Source organism: Castanea sativa, chromosome 8 (genome assembly GCF_040712315.1).
Source record: "Castanea sativa cultivar Marrone di Chiusa Pesio chromosome 8, ASM4071231v1".
NCBI classification, from domain to species: Eukaryota; Viridiplantae; Streptophyta; class Magnoliopsida; order Fagales; family Fagaceae; genus Castanea; species Castanea sativa.
The window spans coordinates 53647969-53663124 of record NC_134020.1 but is presented as its reverse complement, the minus strand read 5'-3'; the positions used below and the strand labels follow the sequence as shown (position 1 = coordinate 53663124).

The 15156-nt window shown below is 33.4% G+C and overlaps 1 long non-coding RNA gene and 1 pseudogene across 1 annotated transcript; both read left to right on the top strand.

The window, feature by feature from the left end:
- Nucleotides 1–1110: 1110 nt before the first annotated feature.
- On the top strand, nt 1111–3042 carry LOC142607602 (uncharacterized). Its single transcript, XR_012839357.1, has 2 exons — nt 1111–2498; nt 2587–3042. It is a non-coding gene; the product is annotated as an uncharacterized LOC142607602 (long non-coding RNA).
- A 2323-nt stretch (nt 3043–5365) lies between these two features.
- LOC142606550 (cyclin-B1-4-like) lies at nt 5366–13649 on the top strand (annotated as a pseudogene).
- Nucleotides 13650–15156: the final 1507 nt, after the last annotated feature.

The window sequence follows — 15156 nt, the reverse complement described above, 5'->3', positions numbered from 1 at the left end:
AATTCCATCTCAAACTACTCTACCAAATACCCCTTTAATATTTGATTTTTTTTTTGAGAATCTTAGGGGGTGTTTGGTAGATGAGTTTGAGTAATGTTATTTGAGTGTTTTTTATATAGATGTGGGTGAAAAAGTGTGTGAAAATATATGTAAGTGTGTTTAAAATACTCAAAAATGTATTTAAAATGGCTTAACAAACAGACCCTTCTTTGGGCTATGTAACAAAAGGTTTATGATAATATAATTCAATCCATTGAGTGTGACATGTGAATGTCTACCTTTAAGGCACTGAGACAATTTAGAGCCCAATTACTAATATCCACATTAATTAGTGTAGTAGTGAGCCACAACCCACAAATCTTTCTTCTGTTTCTCTTCTGCCCAAGGAAAAGAGGACCTCAAATCTCTTGAATTATGTAAAATCAATAGTTTAAAAAGCTAGCTTTGGATCAAGTGCGACTTCTTGCCTTCATGTAATTCTGTTTAAATTGTTACGTGTAAGTTAAAGTCCCATGTGACAAAAAAAGAGTAAAGAAATTGAAATATAACTATATACAACATAATTAGACTCAAGCTCATAATCTTTTTTTTTTTTTTTTAATAGAAAAACAAACACACGTACACAAGAGAAAAGAAAATGAGTTATAACACAAAAATATATCATAACTGTATTTAAAACTTATAGTAACTTTTAAAAGACGGTAGAACAATTTATACTACACATAACACGTTCCTTTAAACAAGAGAAGGAAATTACTATTTTTTTTTAGGTTAAATAGTTATTCATATCTGTTTTATATATATGAAAAGGCACACATGTGATTTTTGCGTGGACACGTCGTCACCCGCAGAAATATTACCCGAAGACGAGGAAAAGTCTTCATAATTATCTACGTGTCAAGATGTGATCAGTTTGGCGGTATCAAGCCAACTACTTTTATTACGTGTTATTTGAATATGGTTTTGGCGGTTTGGCCAAATACCTTTTTTAATTTCAGCATTAATGTAGAGATAAGGTTGAAACGTGGCAAGGCCACAGTCTAGTATTATTGTGAATCCCTCACCAATCACTATGGGTGCGTTTAATAATAATAATAAATAAATAAAAAGTGGCCGTGGACTCCGAATCCAAACGCTCACAAAATATAAAGGAATGCGTCTTTCATTTCAAAACACAATGCAATAATCTAGCTCTCCTCTATTCTCTAGAAAATCATAAGCTTTCTTTGGAATCATGAGTGAGTAAGAACCTGTGGAGTGTGATGCAATACTTTTCTCGAATATTCAATAAATGGAGTTTCTCGAAATGTGGATGTGATTTAAAGAAAAAAGGTTAGTAGAAACACACTCTGAAACCCCGATAGATCTTTATAAATATTGTTTACAACCCATTTTCAGATATTAATCATTGTTATCTGAAATATTGCATGCTATTAGATATGGAAGTAGCATTGTGTTTAGATCAGGTAAGATGAAAATAAAAAGGTAAGATTCTGTTAGAAATAACAAGATTTCAAATATAAGAAGTAAAAATCTTAGATATGGAAGTAGGAATCTACACCATAATAGGATTAATACAAGGACAGTCCTTAGAGGACATCGGAAATAGTGAAGACTTTAAGAGAATTCAGGAATTAGGCATCCAAAGGAACCAAGTGACATTGGATTTAGCTAGTAAGATACTAAAACTTCTAGGAATAACTAAGCCAGAACTGTTGATAGCAGGAGAGGCATTAGATGCAGTTAAACAGCTAAGTGAAACCAAGAACCCTTCACAGGTACTTGATAACTTAGACCCAGAAATTAAGAAAAAGATAGCTGAACAGCTAGGCAAACATTTGGAGTGAGAAGTCATGAGGATAGACTACTTCATAAAGGAAGCAAACGACCTAGTCACTAGGTTAGTAATCGTAAAAGAAAAACGATATTCTAAAGATATCATGGAAAAGGAAAATCAAAAGCTTGAAGAGGAAAATACTCAAATAAGCTAGGATGAAAATCAAAAAGACAATCTCTAGTGTAATGAGTTACTTACAAGCAGTAAGAAATAGAGCTGAAGAGAAGTACACTCCTGAGGAGAAAAAGAAAATTGCTAATGCAGCAAATCTATTAACTTTCCTAATAGGACTGTTATTTGGAGAAAAAACAGCATGGAAAAACATAAAATCTTTAAAAGACTTTTATGACATACTAGGAAACAGGAATTGGGAAGTCCCCATAACCTATGAAGAGTTACAAAAAATCATAGAAAAAGGAAACATGTGCTTAAGGGAACTTAGGGACGACGAGGTACCACTTGCAAGAAAATTAACTCTCGAGGAAGTCCAAAATTATGAAACCCGATTAGGAACCATGGAACCAGAATCTACTGATCCTCCAGAGGCAAGAATTGCTTATCAAGCATTGTATGATGAATACCAGAATTGCCACATTCCACAAGAAGTCTTAAAAGACTTAAAGTATGGAAGCAAGGGCAAAAAGAAGTGAAGAGTCTTTAGGTAAAACTAAAACTCACAAATACTCAGGAAAAATTCGGTTTCACATACCTAATTCCAAGTTACAGGTTAATTACTGTTAAAACTGCAGGGCATACTACAGGGCAAGAGTGGCATGAGGCAAGCTGCAAGTCTGCTAAGTGATGTGGCAGTTGCTGAGACAAAGTGCACTAGCCAAGACACAAACGTGCTAGGAAGTGCAGCACTTGCTGATGAGCAATGCAGGGATCAAGCCACACAGCAAGCATCAAAGACTGACTTGATTAGCATTGAGGTTTTGGAAGTAATTGAAGCAATGCCACATCATGATTTCTTCACCCAACAGCACTGAAGACTTAGATTCCGTAATTTTAGGAGGTTGTTAGTTTTAGTTGCCACGTGTACATTCTAGAAGTTTCAATAACTGATTGTAACTGTTTTTTGGCGCCATGTCCTCTGGTTGATAGTTGTTCACTGTGTATATAAAACAGGGCATGATGTATTATTTAATTAACTTTCATTCTTGTAATCTTTTCTTCAATCAATGAAATTCTCTCAGTTTTATTTAGATTTCTCTCAGATTTTTTCAATTACCTACCCCATTACAAGGAAGAAATCCATAGGATTATCAACTTAGTAAAATACTTACTAAGAAGGTTATCCTTAGGAATACAGGAAGATATTCTTTTTGAAGTACTTCAAGATAAAATCAATACCATTGGTTGGTATCATCACAACTAGGAAAATGCGTAGTACGGCATTAGACATAGTTGAATGAATGCTAGATGCGGCAGGAAACATAGTTCATCAGGTCAACTCTTGGCTAAATTGGACTAACACCAGTTATCACAATAATCTGAACTATGGACCTTTCCATCAAGGAAAAAAGTATCTAAAGCAAATGATTAATGACCCACACCTTGGCCTCACTAGGAACACTTTAGGGAATTCTTAGACTATATTCATAGTCATAAGCAGGAATGGGATTTCTTAACAGATAATGGAAATCTATTTAGAAGGTATTTATTAGAATATGGTAGTAATGATAGTTATCCACCAGGTTACCAAACGAATCAACAACCCTTGATTCAACCTAGTAATCAGGAAACTACCCCTAATCAGATAACCAACAATTGTTGTGAGGAAATCAAGAAAGTGGTAAGTGATAAAGGAATAGGCGAAGCTAATCTTAAGATTAACAATCGTAACCCTGATCATTTAGTACCCCACATATTTGACGAAAACCATAACTTTATTGCATTAGATAAGTTCTTACCAGAACCAAATCTTAGGCATAACTTTTGGACCAGAGACATGAAAGATTGCATAGCAGTCTGAAATAATCATTCAGAAATTCTAAGCCACATACACTTAGAACTACTGAAAAAAGGAAATAATACACCCCAACAAAAAGAACAATCTTTTTCAGGTGGTGAGGGATGTAGCTGCACAGAAATTCAAACAAAACTAAATAAACAAACTCTAGATATGAAAAAACATATAAAAATAATCAGGAAAGAATCCTTGAAAGGATTGATGAGATAAATGGAGAAAGAATTAGGGAAATTCAACAAAACATTGAATTAATCCTTAATAATCAAAGTAAACAACAAAATCTAGGTCAACTTCAAAAAGACTCAAGAAAAGCTCTGGAATTCAGTCATAGAAAGTGACAACAAAAACTCCGAGGAATTAAAACAACAGTTAATCAATTGTTGTAAAGATACCTAGGAATAGTGAACTCAAAGAACAATTGAGAAACATTCCTAGCAAGATAGATATTCAAAACACTATCAAAGAGGAAACAAAGAATTTACCTACTGAGGAAGATATCAGAAATGAGATTAACAAAATCCCAAAAACTGATATTAAACCTTTAGAAGAAAAACCTGAGTATTACCCTCTAAGGAGACCATTGAGTTAATGACAAAACTCGTGAAGAAATTCACAAAAATAGAGATTCAACAGATAAAATAAGCACTGAACAGCTCCAGAAATAGCTTGAAGAAACCCTCAAGCAACTTGAAGAAAGTCAAGCAAGACAAAGGTTCGTAGAAAAAGGTTTGGCAATCAACATTAGAAATAATGTTCCAGAAATTGATAGACTAGATATTCCAAATAGTGTTCTAGACAGGAGACTATCAGGAGAAGAAGTACCAGTCAGAAAAGAAACAAAACCAAGAGTCAGAGAACCCTAGGAGAAGCACCTAGAAGGCACAAGTTCAGCTAATCAAGAAGCTCAGGTAATACTTCAGGTACATCAGAGTCAGCAAAAACGTGGTGAGATTACAAAATCAAAAACCACAAAACTCATAGAAACTGAGAAACAAACTTTCTCACAGGAAAAACTTCGGAATATAAAATCAGAAGTAAAGGATAATGAGCTCATAAAGCCTGTTAGCAATCATCAAGAAAAAGGGGTACAAGAGATAGTCAGAAGAATCAGTTCTGATAACCCCTTAGACCCTAAGAAAGCAGACCTTTTAGGAAACATGGTACTAAAAGAACCTATTAAAGTCATTAGGATAAAACCTATGATAAAAAGTCCAGTTGATGGGAGAAACAGAAAAAGAGTTCAAGTAACTATTCAGACTTAGATCATAAGTCAGAATCACAGTTATTGACAGCATTCAGTTGTCCACAAGGAAAAATGTTCCATTTGGTCCCAAGTACAAAACTCATGGAGTCATACTCTCTGAGAAGAAAACCAGTTTGGCACAAACCAAGAAAAATTATTTAGGATTAGAAATTGAAGAAGGTAAACATCATCTTCAACCACATGTCTTAAATAACGTCCAGAACTTTCCAAGTAATATCTCCGACAAAACCCAATTACAAAGGTTTTAGGATGTCTAACCTATACAGAAGCATACATTAAAAAGTAAGCAGAAATGAGAAGGCCGTTACAGGTCAAACTCAAGAAAGATACCCCATGGATATGGAAGGAATCAGATACAGCATATGTAGAAAGGATCAAGAAACAGGTCAAAGATCTACCAGTCCTTTATCATCCAGGACCAAAAGATCAGATGATCATAGAAATGGACGCCTGAAAAGATTTTTGGGGAGTAGTTTTAAATGCAAAAACAGATAGCGGAGAACAACTCTGTAGATATACATCAGGAAGCTTCCAAGGAGCAGAATTAAACTACCATTCAAATGAAAAAGGAATATTTTGCTGGTAAGCGAGTAATTAAGAAATTCTCTATCTATGTAATCTCTCAAGAATTCATAGTTAGATGTGATAATAAGAATTTTGGTTACGTTCTGCGAACTAACATTGCAGGTGACTATAAGCAAGGACGATTACTTGTTGGCAACAATGGTTCAACCACTATAAATTCAGAGTCAAATACATTGAAGGAAAGCAGAAACTCATTAGCTGATGCTCTCACAAGAGAGCTACACAACTAACGTGTTTAGCTATTTTGCAGGAAAGAAAAGATTGAGCTCACGCTCATGGAAATCGAAAATCTTCGTAAGAAGGTTGAGATTCTCCATCTGAAGAAAAGGCTATTAAGCCCCAAGGAGAATTTTGGAAGATATTCAAGTAAAAACACTTCTTTGAAACTCAATCCTTGCAGGTATTCAAGAAGGCATAGGAATTCAAGGAAAAACACTTCTTTGAAAGTAAATCTTTTCAGGAAAAGAAGAATTTAGAGGAAACCAGGGAAAAACACTCATTTGAGAGTCAAATCCTGAGGAATACGGCTATTAAGCCAGAAATACAATATGCTAGTTCATCCGTTCTCACAGGCCTAGACTCCCAGTCAAGCTCAGATGAGAACATCCCAGTTAAAAAATACCACTACGTCATCTACGACGAACCATACCAAGGAATCTTTACCAATGAATTTGAAGCATTACGCATCATTCAGGGTAATCCAGGAAACAAGCACAGAAAATTCAGCTCAGGCATTGAGGTAGAAGGATCACTGGCAGCACACAAATGTAGGAGATTCTGGGCAATGAGCCAGTAACAAGTGAAAAGATGGTTTCTTTAGAAATTAAATTCCATTGTCCAGAAGAGTGAGGGACGGACTCGGGTAGGGGCTAAAGGGAGCCCGGGCTTCCCCCGGTCCCAAAAAAAAAAAAATTTAGAATGTAAAATTTTCAAAAAAAAAAAAAAGGCTTGGGACTCCTTGGTTTTTAGCTCAGGCCCCTCTCACCTCAACCGTTCTTATCCCAGCCGGCCAGCCCAGGAGTTTTTAAGAGCCCATGAAAACCTTAAAAAAGAAAAGTAAAAAAGGAAAAAAAAAGAAAAGAAAACCCAGCAGTCAGTAAGACTCCAAAACCAAAAAAAAAAAAAAAAAAGGAAAAAAGAAAAGAAAAGAAAGGGAGAGTTGAGATAGAGTCTTGCTACCTACGCCCTGACGCGGCTGTCCACGTCGTGATGCTACTGTCCACTCTCACTCTAGAGACCCATCTTGCTACCTAGTAGGGACGGATCTAGGTGGGGGCCTTAGGCGCTTATGCCAAAAAAAAAAAAAAATTTCTTTAGTATGTAAAATTTGCAAAAAAAAAAAAAAAAAAAAAAAAAAAAAAAAAGAGGCTTGAGCCCCCCTTGGTGTTTTAGCTCAGGCCCTCCTCACCTCAACCATTCCTATTCCAATCGGCTAGCTCAGGAGTTTTCAAGAGCCCATGAAAACCTTAAAAAAATGTAAAAAAGAAAAAAAAGAAAAAGAAAACCCGGCAGTCAGTAAGACTCCAAAACCAAACGGAAAAGCCAGAAACTAAGGAAAAAAAGAAAAAAGAAAAGAAAAGAAAGAGAGAGGTCAGACAGAGAAAGTGAGAGACCCATCTTGCTACTCAGTACCCACGCCGACATTAGCTGTCGCATACCCAAATTGGAGACCCATCTTGTTGCTGTCGCCGGTTGCTCGATCTGCATTGCTCTAGCCCAGCTTCGTTGCTCCACTGCTCTAGCCTTCATAGTTAACAGGTATTTAATTTATGATTTTTTTAAAAACCTAATCTAATGTTTGTGAATTTCAGAATCTAAAAATATATGCTTGTGTATTTGTGGTATTTGTGTTTTTACTGATGAGTAATGAATTGAAGTTGGTGATTTCGTGATTGTGAATTGAATCTACGTCTGACGGCCTTAATTGCCTGTGGTGTTTTTTTTTTTTTTTTTTTGGCTTTTTGACTCTTAGTGACTTTGTGTTTGTGACTCTCTCTCTTGTATTACATAGATAAAAGAGAGAGAGAGAGAGAGAGAGAGAGAGAGTAGAGTTTGTAAAGATTAGAGAATATATTAATGTAGTGTTTGTATGTTTGTTTTTGTTGACGCTAGTTGGGCAACAATAAAGACAAGTGATAGAAAAAAAAGGCGAAATTAAGAAAAGTTTTTGTTAGTAGTGTAAAATAAATTTATAGTGTCAGTAGTGGAATTGGGTCAGTGTCTGAAATATGGAGACAAGGCAAAGACAAAGACAGAGAGAAGACGAAGACAAAAATAAATAAATGCAAAGACCAAAGACAAAAGAGAAAAACAAATCATATAATATAGAAAATTGTCACAAATTTAAGAAAATAATAGTGATTCACTTGCGCCTATTGTTAACTCGTAATATTAAATTAGATAAATTTATAAATTGAAAAGAAGTGAGAAATACTAAATTTATAATTAAATGCATGATGCATATTACCTAGATTCTAGTATTTGTCTTTAGTTAAGAATATCCGTTTGTGAGATAATATATATGAATTTTATTTTATTTGTAGATCATGAAAAAATCAACTACAATGTTTGATTTTTTCAAAAGAAAATATTTAAATTCTTCCGAAGTCATCGTGGGATTGCCAACAACTAATGTTACTATTCCAATTCCAAAAAATGTGGGTGTTCCAATTCTAGAAATTATTCATTCCCCAATTCTAGAAAATGTCGATGTTCCAATCCCAAGAAATATCATGTTAATCAACGTGATGAAATTCGACAGGCTTACATTAAAAATAGTTTGCACCAACCTCCTCTAGAGACATACAAAAAAATTGGATAATTTATTAATAATATATAAATGCTTATTTGAATTTTGTTTTTCACTTATTTTCGGCCCCTTAGCTTGAAATTCTAAGTCAGTCCCTGCAGAGGAGTATAGAGAAACTAAAACTATCACTTTCCAACAATGAAAACTATTTGCCAATATCATTCGAAAAGAAAATGTTAATTCTCAAATAACTTCAAAACAACAACAATTTAAATAATCAAAATTAAATAGAGATTATTTTGTAATTTTTGCCATTTCTTAAGCGTGCATGGGAATGGTTTACTTTGTGGGATATGTGGGAGTAGGAGGGTGCTGGCAAGATGGTTTACTATGTGAACCTAAATGAAATGATGAATTAGGATGGCTTGAGGATAGGATAATTGGCAATTAATGCTTAAATAGCCAAATAATTTAAGTTTTTGGGTTGCAATGGAAATTTTTTTATATATAAGGGGGCTCACCTCTCATGTTAGAGGTGAAAGTAATATTCTCGAACTATCTAATAAATTTTCATAAACGAGAGGGAACTCAATTTAAACTACCTCTAGTTAGATTCTAATGGTTTTTATACCAACCCTACAAAGGTTTGATGCTAATTTGAAGCAACCAAAATTGGCTTAGTGCATACAGGGAGAGAGAGTTTGGCAATATGACATGAGACATTAACCTTCTTTAAACCCCAATGGCCAGCACAATCGTGATTCATGTATGGTCAGAATCTTCCTTTCCCTTGGGCCAAAAGGCCCAAAACTTAAATAAATAAATAAAATACTAACATTCTTTACAGTGAAGTGTTTCTCAAAGTAACACTTCTTAATTGACATTTTTTAGTGAAGAAAACGTTTATGGTTTAAAACTACCTCCTATATTGTAATCATTGAATTTCTTTTGTTTAAATAAACGTGTTAAATAGAATATCAATTCCTTTGGAGATACTTAGGTGATATATTCAATGAACTTGAAAAACATGCTGTAAACTTGGAGGTTTCAAGTTCTACCTACCATACTATTTGTCCATTTGTCCGCAATCGGAAATTCCACACACACACATTTGTTTTAACTATCTACTAGCATAAATTTAATAGTAGGATGCTCATATGAATCTTTATTTTTGCTTATGAAATGTTAATTATTCTTTTTTATTTATATCTATACTTTATTTTTATATATCATATACTTAATTCAATAATACTATATTTAACCATTTTTAAAATATTAACAAAATTGGTTAGGAATATAACAAACTGTCTTGTATAAAAAAAACTATTTAAAAAGAACAAAAAAAGAAAAAAGCAAAACCAGCTTTCCAACAATTGCATTTTTTTTCTTCTAATTATCCAACAATTTATCTGATAATAGAATTAATGAACCATTAATCTGAACCTTGTCAAAGTTGATGCCTAGAACCATACTAATACTTTTCTCAAAAAGAAAAAAGAAAAAAAAAAGAACCGTATTAATAGAATATAATACAAATATACGTGGTACTGTTTGTGATTTTTGTGTTTTATTTTTATTTTTTAATTAAAACATAAAATACTTTTTTTTAATGAAAAAGATAGAAAGACTGTTTTTTACAACTTTTTTGGATAGAAGTGTTACTTGTGTGTGTGTTTTATTTATTTATTTTTTAATGCGGTAATTAGTTTTTTATAATATAGTTATAAACTTTTTTTTTGAACGAAAAGCCCTGGGTTTTTTGAACTTATTAGTTTATAATATAGGTATAAACTAATTAGTTATTTATATATATATACATAAAACTGAAGCCTCGGTTGGCACCACAATTTTTCACAACAGCACAACACAATATTTAAAAAATTAAAAATAAAATTAAAAACGCTATTTTTCTCTCCAAAACCCAATACTTATCTTCTTTTTGTCTTTTTTCTTTTTTTTGGATAAAACCTGATATTTTAAGCTGAATTTAATCTAAAGATGATTATTTAAAAAAAATCTGCAATAAAAGGATAAGTATCGGGTTTATTGCAATAAACCCAAAAACAAAGTTAATTTTAAAAGCCCTACAAGCAAACTTCTTGAACTCTAGGTTATAGAATATAATTTTTTTTTTTATTTCAAAATCTTTTGATTATGCGTTAATTTATTTTTTGCTATTATATATTAGATAACAACAAAAAATTAAATATAGATCAACATATGCCACACCCACACATACCATTATGTCCTGGTGCTATTCAAACTCATAAATTTATTTGGGACCCTAATTCTATCATTTTTTTAAATAATATAATTTTCTATCATATATATATATATATATATATATTTGTATTGTTTTAATAATTTATACGCTCTAAATCATTTGATTCTTTAATTTTATTTGTTGGCATTTGGAAAGTTTTAATATCTATATTTTTGTGTTAGTTATTGCAATATTTGAACATGTTTAGCAGTTTTAGCGGTTATACCATGAATTATATATTCTTTTGAAGATAACCTATTTTTCTCTTATATTTCTCTATTGTGTAATCATTATTTTTTTTTAAAAATTTCTAGGCAGTGAATCTTTTGACTTTTTAATATTTTTTACCCTTTCGAAAATTTTAATATCTGAAACCAATTGGTAGATTTTTCACAAAATATTGCAAGTTCAAACAATGACTACTTTATCAAACCGTAACAAAAATTGAAATGAAACAGGAGAAATTCATGAAATGGTACAGTTTCATAATTATTTAAAATTTTATATGATTATTTTAGCACGGGTTTGCAACTAGTATAGTTGTAAACTTAGGGAAAGGCCCGTGTTTTTCATTCGTACGATCAACATCCATTAAATCGAACGGTCATAATTCAAATTAAAGAAAAGAGAATATGACCGATGGGGGTAAATTACATTGATTCGGCAGCTTCCTTGTATACTCTTGAGAAAGCAAACCACACACACACATATTATTGAAAGAATCGGCAATGGATTTGATCAAGTGGGCAGGGAAGTTCATGTAGATATGATTGTTACATTCTTTCCTCATATTATTGAAATCTGTATGTAATGGGTTTCTGTGATTGTTATGATTATCCTCTTAATTTTTTCTATGATTTATGTGTGACAGCCTAGATTGATTGGTTGGGGTCTCTCTATACTGAAAATTTTCATGATTTTTTATCTCAGTGTGTTTATGACATTTTAGTTTACTTGCAGGAGTTATCATGCACAACTGTTGGCTATTGCACAAGCTGAAGCAGAGAAGAAGAAGGTAGTAAACTTTGTCAACTGCTTATATTGTGAATGAATACTTAGAATTGGATCCTATAAAAAACAAAACTTAGAATTGGAACTATACCAACTCAATCCATTAAATTCTGTATTACTGCAGAATCCGATTGTAGCAGTTGTGGATGATAAAGTAGCAGTTAACAGAAAGTGTGGTACTAAGAAGTTTGCAGAAGCTCAAAAGAAGGCAATTGATAAGCCTGAACCCGAGACTATAGTCGTGATTAGTTCTGAAGAGGAAAAGGTTAAATCTGTCAGTGGAAGAAAGTCGAGGGAACGGTCCTCAAGGAAGGAAATCAAGATGCTTACTGCGATCCTCACTGCTCGAAGCAAGGTGATTGGTCGTCTTCTTCTGCCACATGTTTTGAGAGATTTTTACTCCTTTTTTGTTTTTCAGTGTGTTTACTGAATTCGATTTCCACCAGGTTGCTTGTGGAGTCACAAATAAGCAAGATCAGATTGTGAACATTGATATGGGAGATGAAAACGATGATTTGGTAGTAGCCGAATATGTTGATGACATCTACAAGTTTTACAAGCTCACAAAAGTACTTTCTAGTCTCGTCAAATCATTACTTCTTATTTAAATTTCCTCTCTCTATTGTTATAATGGAAATTTTCAATGCAGGATGAGAGCTGAGACTCGATTACATGAACTCACAGCCAGACATCAATGTGAAGATGAGGTCTATTCTCATAGACTGGTTGATTGACGTTCATAGAAGATTCGAACTCATGCCTGAAACACTCTACCTTACCATTAATATAGTTGACCGGTACCTTTCCAAGAAGATTGTATCAAGGAGAGAACTTCAATTAGTGGGCATGAGCTCAATGCTCTTAGCCTGCAAATATGAAGAAAGTTACTGTCTATAGGTATCTAGCAATCATATCTCACAATTATGTTAAGCTGAAATTTTGCATGCCTTCCTGCTCATTACATTTTAAAACTTTATTCTGATATGGGGTTTTGGAAATTTACAGGTTGATGACCTGGTTTGCATAACAGACTATGCTTATCCCGATACTCAGATACTTGTCATGGAGAAAGCAATTTTGGAAAAGTTGGAGTGGTATCTGACAGTTCCAACACCTTATGTCTTTCTGGTTCGATATATCAAAGCTTCTGTTGCACCTGATCTGGAGGTATTCTACTTTGCTTTTGATTTTCACAATATATTTTTTTCACCGAGTAGCAGAGACTTGACTAGCCTTTTTCATTTTGTGGCTGATGTAGATGGAGAATATGGTGTTTTTTCTAGCTGAACTGGGTCTTATGCATTATCCAACAACCATTTTGTACTACGCTTCAATGATTGCTGCTGCAGCCGTTTTTGCCGCACACTACACTCTCAACAAGACCCCTTTTTGGAGTGAAACTCTGAAGAGCAGATAATGTAAGTTCTCTTTTCTTTGTAATTCTCACCTGCTGTATATTTGCTTTTGGCATTTGCAGCTTATGGCATTATGTATGCCTGTATAACTTTGTTTTAGAGTGCCATTTTGGGCAAAAAAAAAAGGGGGGGGGGGGGGGAGAGGAAAGAACAAATAAAGTAATAATTTATTGTATGTGATTTTACAGAGACTGTGCCAAGCTATTGGTTGAGTTTCATTCAGCTGCTCCAGAAGGTAAGCTGAAGGTGGTATATGGGAAATACGCATGATTAGAAAGATTCCCCTAAAAATTGGTTATAAGTTTGTTCTCTCATAAGTCCATTATCCAAGTGTAGCAAGAAAACTGTCTTCTCTTAAGTCATCCTGTTTTACCAACCTTGAATCATCAATTGAAGTAAAAGCTATATCAGATAGACCTTTATGACTGTCAGATCCATGAACAGTGACAGCTTGTCTTGTTCTTAATACCTGTATCAACAAAGAACAATGAATAAACATTGTCATCATATGCATTGAAAATAAGGATATTCTATAATGAATCTCTAGTAAAGAAGGCAGAAAGGTGACGTCAAAAAATTATTTTTTTCTATGGAGCCATCAAATACTTGCAAAGCACCAGACTACCAAAGGTTTACGCCAACTAAAATTGCAAGTCCTGGAATTGAGTCCTCTATGTTGTCATCGGAAAAATTCACATGCATGTATGCAGTGTGGAGTGTGGGGTATATGTTACCTTCTAACAAAAAAAAGGTTGGATAATTTACACACTCTTTAAGTAATCAGCGTATCAAGTAATCTACAGTGGAGAAGGTTTCAATGGTAATGCAATGGGAAAATAGAGACCACAAGAACTCAAATGTCTATTGAAGTTAGTTAGAATATATGCTTCCAGAGAGAGATTTGTGGTGAAAACACATAAAGAATAATAAGAGAAGACTTACTTCCACTGGTTCAGAAAAGCATAACCAATGTCAAAAATAAGAACTTCATTACGTTTCATGGATGTGCAAGCAACCTAAGAAGTGAACAAAGTAGATATATATTAAGTTAAATTCCATGAGAAAATTAAGACAAAACAATTACAAGACAGTTAATCAACCAAAACAGCAGATACATTTAACAACATGATTGATATTTTCAAACTATAAGCATCATAGAGAGCATATATTCCTTTCAATTCCAAATAAGAAATATCATTCATAACACTATGGAAATGATAAGCCTAACACTCATAACTGCTAACTCAATACAAACAGCACATAATACTTGTAGGCTAAGCATGAAAGTAGATGTTCAGATTCTATTTTTCATTTCTCGAAATATTGAACATAAAAAGGCCTTGATTGTACAAAATAACTGATAATGCTTTTGAGTATTGATGAATGACAAGGGAACTAAGAATAAGAAAGGAAGAGAATAACTAAGTTGAGGGTGAAGATTTGACTAAAAAAAAAACTAAAATTGATCACAGTAGAAGTGCGACCACAACAGTGTTACAAACCTGATCCTTACAAGATAGAAAATATGAAGACTAGAAAGATAAATGTGAATGGCAATTACAAAATTTGTAATAGCCTCTGAAATTCCAATCCTCTTAATGTTTAAATGCATGCGGGCTGAAGACTGACTTAATTAAGGTCTTGGAAACTAAGAAAGCTTCTAAAGACTAGAAAGACAAATGTGACAGGTCTGTACTTACGAAGCCAAACTAAATGCATCAACTAGGACACAGATACCAACTCACAGACACATAAAAAGAGGGGGTGGGAGGATTTTAAACAAATGGCAGAAAAAGATACAAGTGGCAATCTCCAATTAATTGGAAAAAGGATCCATAGAGATAACCCCAAATTAGTAGTGACTGAGGTGTAGTTGAGTTGAGCTGAAGTGTTGCATACAGTTGAAGGTTAGAAATATAATAATCTAAGTAAAACAAGGAAAAGAAAAAGTTATGAAGTCCTCATTAAGGTCTCTTCTCACTAAGGTAACTAATTAGCCTACTTCAGAAAGAGTTAAAGAGATTCACATAGCATTTATAGACTTAAAATAGAAGATTAAT